Source organism: Seriola dumerili, unplaced genomic scaffold, assembly GCF_002260705.1.
Source record: "Seriola dumerili isolate Sdu_G_001 unplaced genomic scaffold, Sdu_1.0 BDQW01000322.1, whole genome shotgun sequence".
In the NCBI taxonomy this organism is placed as follows: domain Eukaryota; kingdom Metazoa; phylum Chordata; class Actinopteri; order Carangiformes; family Carangidae; genus Seriola; species Seriola dumerili.
In genome coordinates, this window is record NW_019174577.1 from 195820 (window position 1) to 208140 (window position 12321).

Consider the following 12321-nt stretch of genomic DNA (forward strand, 5'->3'; position numbering starts at 1 on the left):
GAGAGATGTTAATCTTGTTAATCTGTCACACACAGATTCCTGTGTCCAGCCTGTGTATAGCCAACCCCAGTGACTGCTCTGATCTCTCCAATTCTCATCAAGGCAAGGAGAGATGTGGGTCTACGCTGACGTAAATTCGAGAAAAGAGTGACTCACTACATCTTGAAACATGCAATCCAACACATCAACACTGAAGTCAGCACTACCACTGGAGGGTTATGACTCAACTATCCTCCTCATCAAAATATCAATACTTATCTAGGTCACACAGGGCTTCAGGAACTGAAGAAGAAAAGTAAAGTTGCCAAAGAAACTAGCTGACTTTCTATTCTAATTTCCATTCCACTTGTCATCACAGGCCTGATAGAAACAATGCAGAAAGCAAAGTAGAGAAGGTTAACAACTAAAACGAAGAAGACACGTGGTGACATAGCTGAGACCTAAGAACTGCTGCGTATTATCCATGGGTGTGAGCAAGGCTCAAATTAGATCTAGAGATCAGGTTTGTGTGTGTAAAATACAAGCACAACTCTTGACTTCACTTGACTTCTCATCTAGCCCCCTTCATGTTCATAATCAAACAGCAAAGCAAAGCTAATGACGTTCCCGTCAGCCTCAGCTGTATTCTAGCCGTGTTAGTTCCAGGTACTTTTCTTCAGGAACTAAAAGGTTCTTCTGGCCCATTGTTGTCTGTGTTTCCACCACGGCCTAAAGCCCCGGGAAGATTATGCAAAATTATTACTTGACATTACATTATTCACCTCACTTTGAAGACATAACATGAATGAAATTCAGGACAAATTGCGCCCCTTATTCATTTTTTTACCTGCTCCCGGACTTGTTTCGCAGTGTGGAAAATGTGTTCGCTCGCACACTCCATGCAGACTTTTAAACATGATGGGTGAAATAAAATGCAGTACTCGAGCACTCGACCAGGCAGAAATGTTCAGCACTGCAGACCACAACCCCCAAAGTTCCTGAACCTTTGGAAATTACTACCCCCCGACCAGGGACTTTTTTGGGGGTCGATCAGTTGCCCCAGAACTAAATTTAGACCCTGGTTCCTGCGATTGAAACATGCATAGTTCCTCAAAACGTTCCTGGTTGCTGGGGAAAGTTCCTGCCGTGGAAACTCTGCTTTTGTTTTGAGTTTTAAGTAGCAAATGTTAGCATGTAAACATGCTAAACTATAATTGTGAACATGATTAACAGTGAACGTGTTAAAAATCAGCATGTTAGCACTGATTGTTACCATGAAAACATGGGTCTTATGAGTGAGATGAATGGTAGAGATTGGAAACATTTCCATGTTAACGACTTCATGATGTGTTCGTCATCAACAACTTTGTATAAGTACATAGTTGGTTGTATGGAGATTAAAATACTGTGCATTGACAATATAACACCATATCCATTCAATTGCAGTTCAATTACACTGAACTACAGTCTTTGGCTAATGTGGGGCATCCATTTATTTTTGGTTTTCAAACACGTCTGTATTAGTAGACAATGAGGTGTGTGATGATTCATTTCTTAATTAGGGGCGTATTGCTAATGCTGCGAGACACAGCTGTACACTTGCAAAGTCTTATTATAGGAAAACAGGAAACAACTTCCCGTAATGGCAATCAGAAAGAAAAAAAAATCTTTTGGAAGAAAATGAGGGTTAGGTGGCCCCTTCCTCTTTTTTTCTTCCCTCATCTCTTCTTCACAGTGTGCTTCTCAGCTGTGGGTTAACTGATTATCCTGATCCATAAATAAGTAATCAAAGCAAGAGCAGCGACATTCCGCTCGCCCTTATTATCAGCCTGCTCTATTGCTCACACACATCACAAATGCACACATCAGTGGAGAACCCTCAGGGTCTTCTCGGCCTTCAGAGAACATATCAGCAATTTAAATGTTATATTTAATCTCTTTTATTTAATTATTATTCTCTTCTAATTCTAATTTTGTCCTCATTTTCTATCAAGTTTGCTTCAGAATTGAAAGGCTTACTGTTTCAGTGAGAGAAAAGGTTAGCTGCCTCACTCATTAGTTTGGATTTCATAACTGGGACAGAAGGCCTGAAGCCCACGTGTTTGATTAGAAAGTGGCAGGTGAATGAACTAATCACATTTTCATTTATAGTGGGTAGGACCAAAATTCATTGCTCTAGGCCTTCCCGAAGGTTCAAGGCCAGAACTATCTCACAAAGTTGACCTTTTTCTGTCCAACAGTTTAAGCGAGCAGATCACTGTCTTCAGTTAGTCAGTCAGACAGCAGTCACAGCACAGATAGCAACTGTTTTACACATGCTTTAAACTGGTCGACAGCAACCGAGATGAAAAGAGTGAGATGGTAGCTGTCGTGCAGACTGGTAAAATGGATCCATTGTGGACTGGACCTGGAAGTGTCAGAGCGTCTCTGTGAGATGCTTAAGTCAGTAATTAATTGTGTGTTTTTACAACTTACTTTGGTGTTTGTGGTTTAACAGGACCGTGGTCACAGGTCTGTTTACAGCGTTTATGTGCTCTGAAAGACGGAAGAGGGGCAAAAACTTGTATGTTCAGCCCGGTGTTGTGTTTACATCACTGCTGATCAGAGTTGGGGCCAAAAAATTTGACACACACGCACTCTACCTTTATGTCTTTTAGAATAAACTAAGAGACAAGACAGAACTCTTCCTCTCTTTCTGTGTGTGTGTGTGTGTGTGTGTGTATGTGGGTGGGTGTGTGCATGTGTGGAGGGCAGGAAGGCAGAGGGACAGTGAGATGGAAAAAAAAGGAAAGAGAGGGAAACATACAGTCAGTGCGAGTGTGACTAAACTGACTGCAGCAGAATGACTCACCCTGTCGCTATGGCAACCTAAAGACACCGCACTTCTCTAATGTGCAATTTCAACTGCCGGTGGAGTGGCGGCAAACAGGGAGAAAATGTATATTACGGAAATCACTGAGGGAACAGGGGTTGCAGAGGGCAGCGTATGGGCGCACACAGCGAGCATAAAAGCCTATATATAAGAAAAAACAGAGGTATTAACAAAAACAAAGACAAAATACTCAGCTACAACCACACCTCTCTCTCTCTTTCGCTCTCTCTCTCTCTCTCTCTCTCTCTCTCTCTGTGTCTCTCAATACTGCGGTATGAAACCCAGCGGCGTCTTCTTCTCCACTGTAGTGGACTGATGTGTGTGGGTGTTAAGCTCAAACGCCCTTGGTAAGTAAAAGCCATGTAGGATAAAGTCTGGCCTCCCACCACAAAACTAAAACCCCTTTAGAATTCATTATAAGCCAAAGTTTTAATTGTTCCAGTTATTTACATGGTCTTCCTGTGTTCAGGAAGACCATATCCATAACACGCTATCTAACACGCTATTTAACAAGCTGTCTTACATTTACAGTCATCATCTTCAGTCATGAAGATGTCAGAAACTAAATAGAATAGTGAATAGGGAAATAATAAGTTATGATAATAAGTGATTATAATGAATATTGAACAGAGGACCACAGACAGCAGAAATGCTGAGTTAAGGAAATATATAAAAATTACTAGACTGGGGAGGGGTATTCAATCTTATGTTTTTTAAATTGCAGGATCCTTCAAAGGATTATCATTATTTTATTTGGCCCAACCCATGACTTAGAAAAAACTTGTTCTGCTATCAATCACAAAAAAGTGAAGTGTTTAAGATGGTATTATCTTATTTAAAACTTATTGTATTTATGGGCTAATCATTTCTATAATAGCCACCAATGCACAAATTAGAAATGGAAGCAACAATCTCAAAATTTATGGCAAATATAACAAAAGAGCTGAATTACAGACCAACTTTATATAACAGATTTAACTCTTCAAACTTTTTGCTATGATGCAGAAGAAATTGAAGGAGGAAACGCAACTTTCGGTAAACATAAGATTTAGTGAGATGGGAGAAATAAACAGGATTGTTGTCCTCTGTCTATCTCAAAGTACATCATTATGACATTGTATTTTATTAAACTCACAAGACCATGCTGAAATATAAATATGGGGTGTTAAAAAATAAGGATATTTTTGTGTTATCCGAAAGGAGTGACACTGCCCTGCTCTCAGCAAAAAGAAAAAATACATAACCATCCCCATTTTCTGACCTCAGCTCCCCCTAAATAATTTGTGTACAATCCCTAAGTTGTGTTAAAATAATATGTGTCTTCAGTTCAGATGGAAGAGGAAGTAATCTAATTTCCACAACACACAAACAAGAGTCTGGTTTGACATACTTAACACACAATTAATTGGCAACAGAAAATGAATCAAACCATTCCCTTCTCCACATCCTACCATTCTGGAGGTGGGAGAATCACAAAACACACAAGCAAGGGGAGAGAAGAATGATGGTCCTCATGTTTAATTTAATTGGGTCCTTTGTGGACAGTCACAGTTCCAGGCAGCTCATTAAGCTCCACTATGGAAAAATAAATGTTCCAATTCAAAGACTAACACAATAAAACAAGATAGGCTAATAAATAAATAGACATAATTTCCCCTGTGACCCCAGACACAGGTTTGACTTCAAGAGAAGTAGACAGTATACTGTACAGCAGTCAGACAAACATGTAATAACAGAAAATAAAGACTATACTCTTTAACCTCTGACAGCCTGCCACAGGAACATGCAGTCTGTGATTGAGGAGCTTGATTATAACAGCTCAGAAGAGGCTGCTACACTGTAGCCTTTTGTTTGATTCACCAAGAAGCCACTGCAATAAAAATGGCAAGAAGCAAGTTGTTTCATAAGAAGGACAATAAGAAAAAATGCTAAAATACTCTCAAATACTGAAAATACTGATATCTGAGAGACAGAAATGTTTGCTATGTAGAAGGTTACGCAAACTATGCACAAGGCAACAGTCAAGTCAAGTCAATTTTTATTCATATAGCAAAGTTACGACAGAAGTTGTCTCAAGGGGCTTTTCAAATAGAGCGGATCTAGCCGTACTCTTTATAATATTATTTTTATATTTTACTGTCACTGGAAGCATCTCCATAGATGAATTAAAATCTTAGCCCACACAAATTAATGTGGCATCATGCATTGATCATTTGTGTGTGTGTGTGTGTGCGTGTGTGCTTGTGTGTGTGTGTGTGTGTGTGTGTGTTGGCTTGCTAGAGGGCTGACACCGGCACCATGCTGCAATTAGCCAAACAAGAGACAATGACATATTGAGCGCTGCTAGCACCTTCTGTTAGTCAGCCTGCAAATCCTTCTTCAGGCCATAACTGCTGACACAACTACAGTATCATCCTGAGCAACATCACACACTATTTCATGTTGTAGCATGTCACAATTTAAGAAAACACAGTTCTTACATTCTTGAGATTTAACAAAGTGCTATGTCAAGATTATTTAAAATTCAACATAATGCGTGCTATGATAATGACTTTTTTACCCGCTGCGACAGTGAGACTGCTATTGATGTGTGTAATTTAGATCAAAATGAATGCCAACTTTGAAGATGGGTAAGATGCAACCCATGAGTACTGGGTAGTCATGTAATAAGGTAGTAACAACTACTGAGTACTCATGTAATAATAATAACTACTGAGTACTCATGGGCTGAAACATCAACATGTTGACGGGCAACATAGCAAATTGGTTCCAGGGGAGAGGCCAGACTAGAGCCAGGTGGCAGGGTCCTTTTCTGGAGTTGTCCAGGGTGAGAGGTGCCGGGCGGCGGTGGGGGTACTCACGAGCCCACAGGTGAGTGCTACTGTGAAGACTAAGACTGTTGTCAGTGCTTATGCACCTAACAACAGTTTGGAGTATTTGGGCTTCTTGGAGTCTCTCTTGGGTGGGGTCCTGGAAGTGGCACCACCTGAGGACTCTATAGTTCTTCTGTGGGACTTCAAGGAGAGAAACGGGGTAGATTGGGATGGATGGCCTGCCTGATCTGAACCTGAGTGGTGTTTTGCTGAGTTCTGTGGTAGCCATGGATTTGCCATAAAGAAACACCATGTTTGAGCATAAGGTGGCTCATAAGATATCATGGTTGTATCATCTGATCTGTGGCCGCATTCGGGTAAAGAGAGGTGCAGAGCTGTCAACTGATCACCACCTGGTGCTGAGTTGGATCAGATGGCCACACAGACCTGGAAAACCCAAATGAGTGGTGAGGGTGAACTGGGATCATCTGGCCGAGGCCCCTGTCCATGGGGTTCTTCAACTCCCACCTCCACCAGAGCTTCTCATGTGTCCCAATGGAGGTTGGGGATGTGGAATTCAAGTGGGCTGTGTCTCTAGCCTCTATTGTGGGCATAGCTGCCAGGAGCTGTGGCCAAAGCGTCGTCTGTGCCAGTCATGGTAGCAATCACGCTGGTGGACATCGGTGGTTAGGGAAGCCATCAAGCTGAAGAAGCAGGTCTTTCGGGCCTGGCTGTCCCAGGGGTCTCCTGAAGCAGCACACAGGTACCAGCAGGCCCAAGCGACTACAGCGGTTGCAGGCCCTAACCAACATGTCTTCCGAGGAGGAGGCAGAATCTGAAGACTCAAGGAAGCCTTGCCCATATCCTTGGCAGAGGTTCTCCGTGACACACTCTGAAATAGATGGATGGATGGATGGATTGAAGTTTCAAATAATTTATGAAGAATGAATGACTACTTACTTGGGTTTCAATAGAGCAATTCTTCCTGTGAAATTCCAATTTTTCCTTTGAATACCAGCAAATTGGAATTTCCAGGAAAGGTCCTTGGAAATTATTAGGAAATTACTCATATAAAAAAATGTTACCAAAAGTAATATGGCCATATCTTAGCAAGCTAAAGGTTGTCATGACTGCAGTATTAAAAGGTACAGCAGTACTAAACCTTTTTTTATACTCTAGCTTGTCACTTGAACCGCACAGGAACAATACAGTGTCGTGTCAATTTCTGTACCCTATCATTTGTACCTTTGAAAGTATAATCATATACTCAAAGTGACAAAACAGACCTTTCATCACAGTGAGTTTCAAGCTATTCCACCCCAGCTCCCACTAAAGACCTGACCAACTTGCTACTGCTGCAACAAGAACGTGATTCCTCACTGGCTTCCCACCAACAAACACCTGTCTCTCCCGGGTACCAAACTCAGTATGCTATCTTGTGATTTTAAAATTGCACCCCAGTAAGTGTTTAATTACAGACAACCCATGCAGCTCCTTATTTCTAATAAGCCCACTTCTTTAAACCATTACCATCAGGATTTACAGATTACAGACATTTGCATATTGCAAATAATGTTGATCACTATCATGTTCAAACTACAGACCCTAAAATTTACTTTGAACCAGGTGTAAACTCGCTGCCACATACCTACTGTATTTTGTTCCTTTTAAGTTCTGTAAGTAATATGTCCTGAATCCAGCATAGTCTGTAGAGATATGGCTGTTGCTGTATGCTGGCGAAAACAAATAATGCAACTTGTTATCTCTAATTCATATTATCTGATGTAGCCACATCAGATTGAACATGAAAATAACATAGTAAAGGAAGAGGCAGACAAATCACAAAACTGACTTTCTCCAGTGCTTATAAATTGAACAGACCATCATTACATGGCTATCATCATCATCATCATCCTGTACCACCCAACCCTGCCATGGTGAAGTACCTCATCACATGGGGAAAAGGCCATTTTCCTGAAGGAGTCTGTGACAAGGACAAAAGGTGGCTCAATCAGGGCAGAGGGAAGAGGGTAGAGCAAGCAGAAGAGATAAAAAGATTCAAGTAAAGAGCGATGAAAATGAGCAGAGGTGTCAGGGAAGACTTGAAAGGGGGCTGAGGAGATGTATTTACAGTGTGTGTCACAGCTGAGGGAAAGATGAATATGGGAGCTGAATATGGGCAGACATACACTTAATTTGCTGTATTTATCCCAGAAAAATGTTTGGTACAAACAGCAGGTCTAGACAGCATTCAGCAAAAATAAGGTCATGTTACGTAACAGTCGCAATTGATTTTGTGTTAATATATAATACATCTAATTTCCTTGTGAATTGCTCCCAAATACTCTCTCATTATGATTCACGTTTGAAGATATTGTAAATGATGTAGGACAAAGCATCCCAGAGGGACGCTTTAAAATTAAGAAATAATTTTGTTATATATTATTGTTTTATGTAACAGACAGATATTGTTATATAAACAGAAGAGGGGCAATCTTGTTCACTAATGCATGTGGATGTAATGATAGATCATAAAACGTTATTATGCACCAGTGTGTTTATAACTAAGCCGATCTTGAAATATTTTTTTTCTGAATTTGAGAAATAGTTTTGTTAATAATTTACCAGTGGTGTTTATTTTCAGTCACATACTAACATCTGTCAATCCGAGGTCTTCCAGCCCCCCTCTGCCCTTATCCTCTCATTTCTCTCTAGGGCTTGGCTTTATATAGCACATGCTTACCTGGGGTAAATGACATCAGTCTCCCCTGAGATGGGCTCATTTTCCTCCTCTATCTCTTCCTCACAACACTGCAAACATTCTGAGGAAAGTACAAAACAAGAAAAAGAAAATCTTAGTCTGATAATTGATTTATTTTCATTATAGTGCTATCCTGACATTATATAATTTTTTTTTTTTTAAATCAACACCTCAGCAGCAGGGACAAAGACAATACATCAACCCTCTGACAGCTTGTTAGCAGATAAGAAACAAGCCCACAGATCTACAAAGGACATACTGACAAACGTGGGACAAAGATGTGCATGAGTGTGTGTGTGTGTGCATGTGTGTGTGTGTTGTGCAGGCGCTCTGTCACAAAAACAGGGGTCGTGACTAGTGTCATCTCATTATGGAGTGTGCCCTTTCTCTTTCACACATTTCAATCAGTCCACTCATGAACCACACACAAGGTGATGAAGCTTCTCCGGTCTTAATTAGGGCCTGGTGGAAACAGTTGGCACCCATTCAGATTCACCCTCCCCATTAGTATGAATATTAAGTTTGTCATTCATCAATATCAAAATACATTTTAAATTCACAATAATGGTGGAACTGCGCTTTTATAGTATAGTTAACGATCATTCCCTGCATCAAAAATTACTTTTATATGACAGAGTGGACACAAAATGACATTCTGAAAATTTTCAGCACAGATACAAGCTGATGAAAAACTGTCACCCACAAAAAAATGTGATTGTTCTCTCCAACACACTGGAGTTACCTGTGACAGAAACACACTATGTAATAAAAAAATGATATAAAAAAACGGCTTGGCTTTCACATGGCCTTCAGCCAACGGAAAAAAAAAGATTTCACACAAAAGGAAGAGGGGGAGTTTATAATAGACGGTTTCAAAACAGTTGTATTCACTGTCACTAAAATTCTCAGCGTGTCCTCAGTAGGTGGCTTTCTTCTGTTAGGATTACGTATCGTCCAGGAGACAAAATGGCCCACATGTCCTTCCTATTTCCAGAAATATTGAATAAAGCGGCCCACTACATGTAACACACAGCATCCTCTCTGTGAGAGCAGTGAGTAATGTTTGGCAATGGAGGGATGAAGACCTTTTGTTTTGTAACAGCTCACAGAGCATGAGTGATGCCAGCTGAGCCACAGGGGCATGAGGTAGGTAGCTGTGAGTGACTGTGTGTGTGTGTGTGTCAGTGTGTGTGTGTGGTGGTGAAGGTTTTTATAACCTAACTGCGTGAACTTGTATGTGTGGATGTGTGGGCACAAGTGTAGAGGGTGTGTGTGTAGCGAAGAGTGTGTGATGCGTGGGTGGTGCATGTGTGTGCTTTCATGTATTACACACACTGGGAAATATTGGTTTCTTTGTGCTATTGTCACATGTACAGTCCATGTTTGCTTACCTTGTTATTGTCTGCGCTTTATTTCTTCCTGTAATCATCAATATCCATTATTTCCAGAAATGATTTTTTCTTTTCTTTTGCTAAGAGCTCCTCTACCCACTCCCAATGTCTCCAACGTTAAACAGCTCATCTTACTCTGCCACCTCCACCACTGCGTTATATAAAAAAACATTAAAAAGGAGCAATTATGTGTGACTTTGAACAGAAAATGTTTTTAGCAGAGTGGTTTTTGGACTTATGTCATGCTGTACCTACGAGTTCAGGGTTTAGAGGTCTTTTATTTTTGAAAGTCTTTTGAAATGACTATTTTAGACACTGCTGTATAACACGGTCTCTCCATCTTTTCCATTCTATGTTCAGTTAGAGTTGTCAAGTTGCAACACGAATGTTAGTACAGTATATTATTGGATTATATTTTGATAATAATGAATGGAGCTCAATCGATTTAATTATTATGTATTTCAAGAATGTTGATTTTGGATTAAAGGAGCTGCAACAGTATGTGAAGAGAAATATACCGTATATCTTCTGTTTACTACTTTAAATACTGCATGACAACATGGATTATTAAGAGAGCTGTATACTGTACATATTTTCTTTCTCGACATTAAGTGTTACCACTTTGTTTCTCTTTGATTAAGCACAAACTTTTACATGTATGTATTTGATCATGCCGAACAAAAATTCATTGTAACCTGACACATTTGCATATTTTCTCATTTTAATCTGATAATGGTGTATTTTGGCAGATTTTGTTTCTGTCTTCTCAGCCATGGCTCAATAGTCATAATGTTGGTTTAACCTCTTTGGCCCAGACATGGTCCATAAAATATCTCAACAATGACTTGATGGTTGGCCATTAAATTTTGTAATGACATTCATGGTCCCCAGAGGATGAATCTTAATGACATTGGTGATTCCCTGAATTTTCTTCTAGCGGCGCCATGAAGCTGACATTTGTGTAAATTAGTTTTTTTTGTGTGTGTCAAATAGTATCCATCAAGTATTGGATGGATTGCCATGAAATTTAGTACAAACATCCAAGTCTCCCTGAGGATGAATTATAACAGCTTTGGTGATCCGGAAACTTAAACTTTCACTTTGTCCAACACTTTGTTTTATGACCAAATACGTGCAAAACGAATGACATTCCTATCAGCTTCAGCTGTACTTCGTGCTTACTGCTAATTAGCAAATATTAGCATGCTAACATGCTCAACTAATATAGTGTAGATAGCTCAAAGCACCACTGTGCCTGAGTACAGCCTCACAGAGCTGCTAAAATGGCTGTAGACTGTGTGATATGGATTTTTAATAAAGATCACTAAATATCTGTTTGTTTTTTAATTGTGATGAATGTATGTACCAAACATGACATTTTAGTCTGGGTTCTTACTTAACTAAGAATGCTGTCAATTAAAACGGCATTCTTTCTGATAGCAACACTAATCCTACAAGGCTTGCATCTGTAGTCCAGTGAGCATATTCCACTTTAAGAGTTGAGGAGCCTTTTGCTGTTGGTCATTAATACTGCATAGACTCCAGCATGATGCCTCTACTCATTGTAAGTCGCCCCTAATGTTCATATTTACACTGAGCAGGGTAATTAATTCTAAAGACCCATCTGCCCTTTTGCTTGTTTAAATATTTATACAGCAGTCAGTCTTTTTTCAGTTACCATTTATTCCCATCCACTGTCGCCCATTTTGCCTGGCATTGTAAGAAAACAGCTACCATATATGGCAGAGAGATTGATTTATTCTCTGAAATAATTCATCAGTGTTGATGACCAGAGAGATGTAGGCAAAGGAAGCTCATTAATCAGCTTGTAAAACATTATTACACAACCCAAAAAAACAGCTGTAAATATCAAGCGTGGCAATATAAAACCATAGTGGCATTGACAGTAATCAATAGTTGTGGTAGTCTGTGCATACTTGACACATGAATGCGCCTGTTTTCATGTCTGACTGATTCATTTTCAGCCTGAATACAGTGAATCAAAGTCACATGGCTTCAGAGCTGTCACATGGCAATCAATTCTGAAAGACAGAATCAAAACTTTCCCTCCTCTGTTTCATTCTATTTATCTCTTTCTGACAGCTTTCAACGTAACAGCGGCAACAGATACACTTCAGTCATTTGTTGCCATGGTAACTGCTGCCAGCATGAGCATCAGCTCTTGTGCAGTCAAGAGTCTTTAAAGGGCTAGCTTGCAGAGAGACAGGCTGGGAAGTTGGAAGAGGTTGACTAGTACAAAAATGTTTTTTTTTAGGTCCAACTAGTCTGACAAAAAATGATCTCTTCTCAGTGTGAACATGCGGAAGCACATGTTGCTTTTCGACAGCTGATGTTTCACTGTAGCATCTGAAAACTTTTAACAACAAAAATATGCATGGATAAACTATAATGAAATCTGTTCATCCCTGTTTATTTCTTACTTACCCTTTTCTGCAAGCATGCGAAGGCTCAATGGAAGTTTCAGTGAATAACATAGACTACATA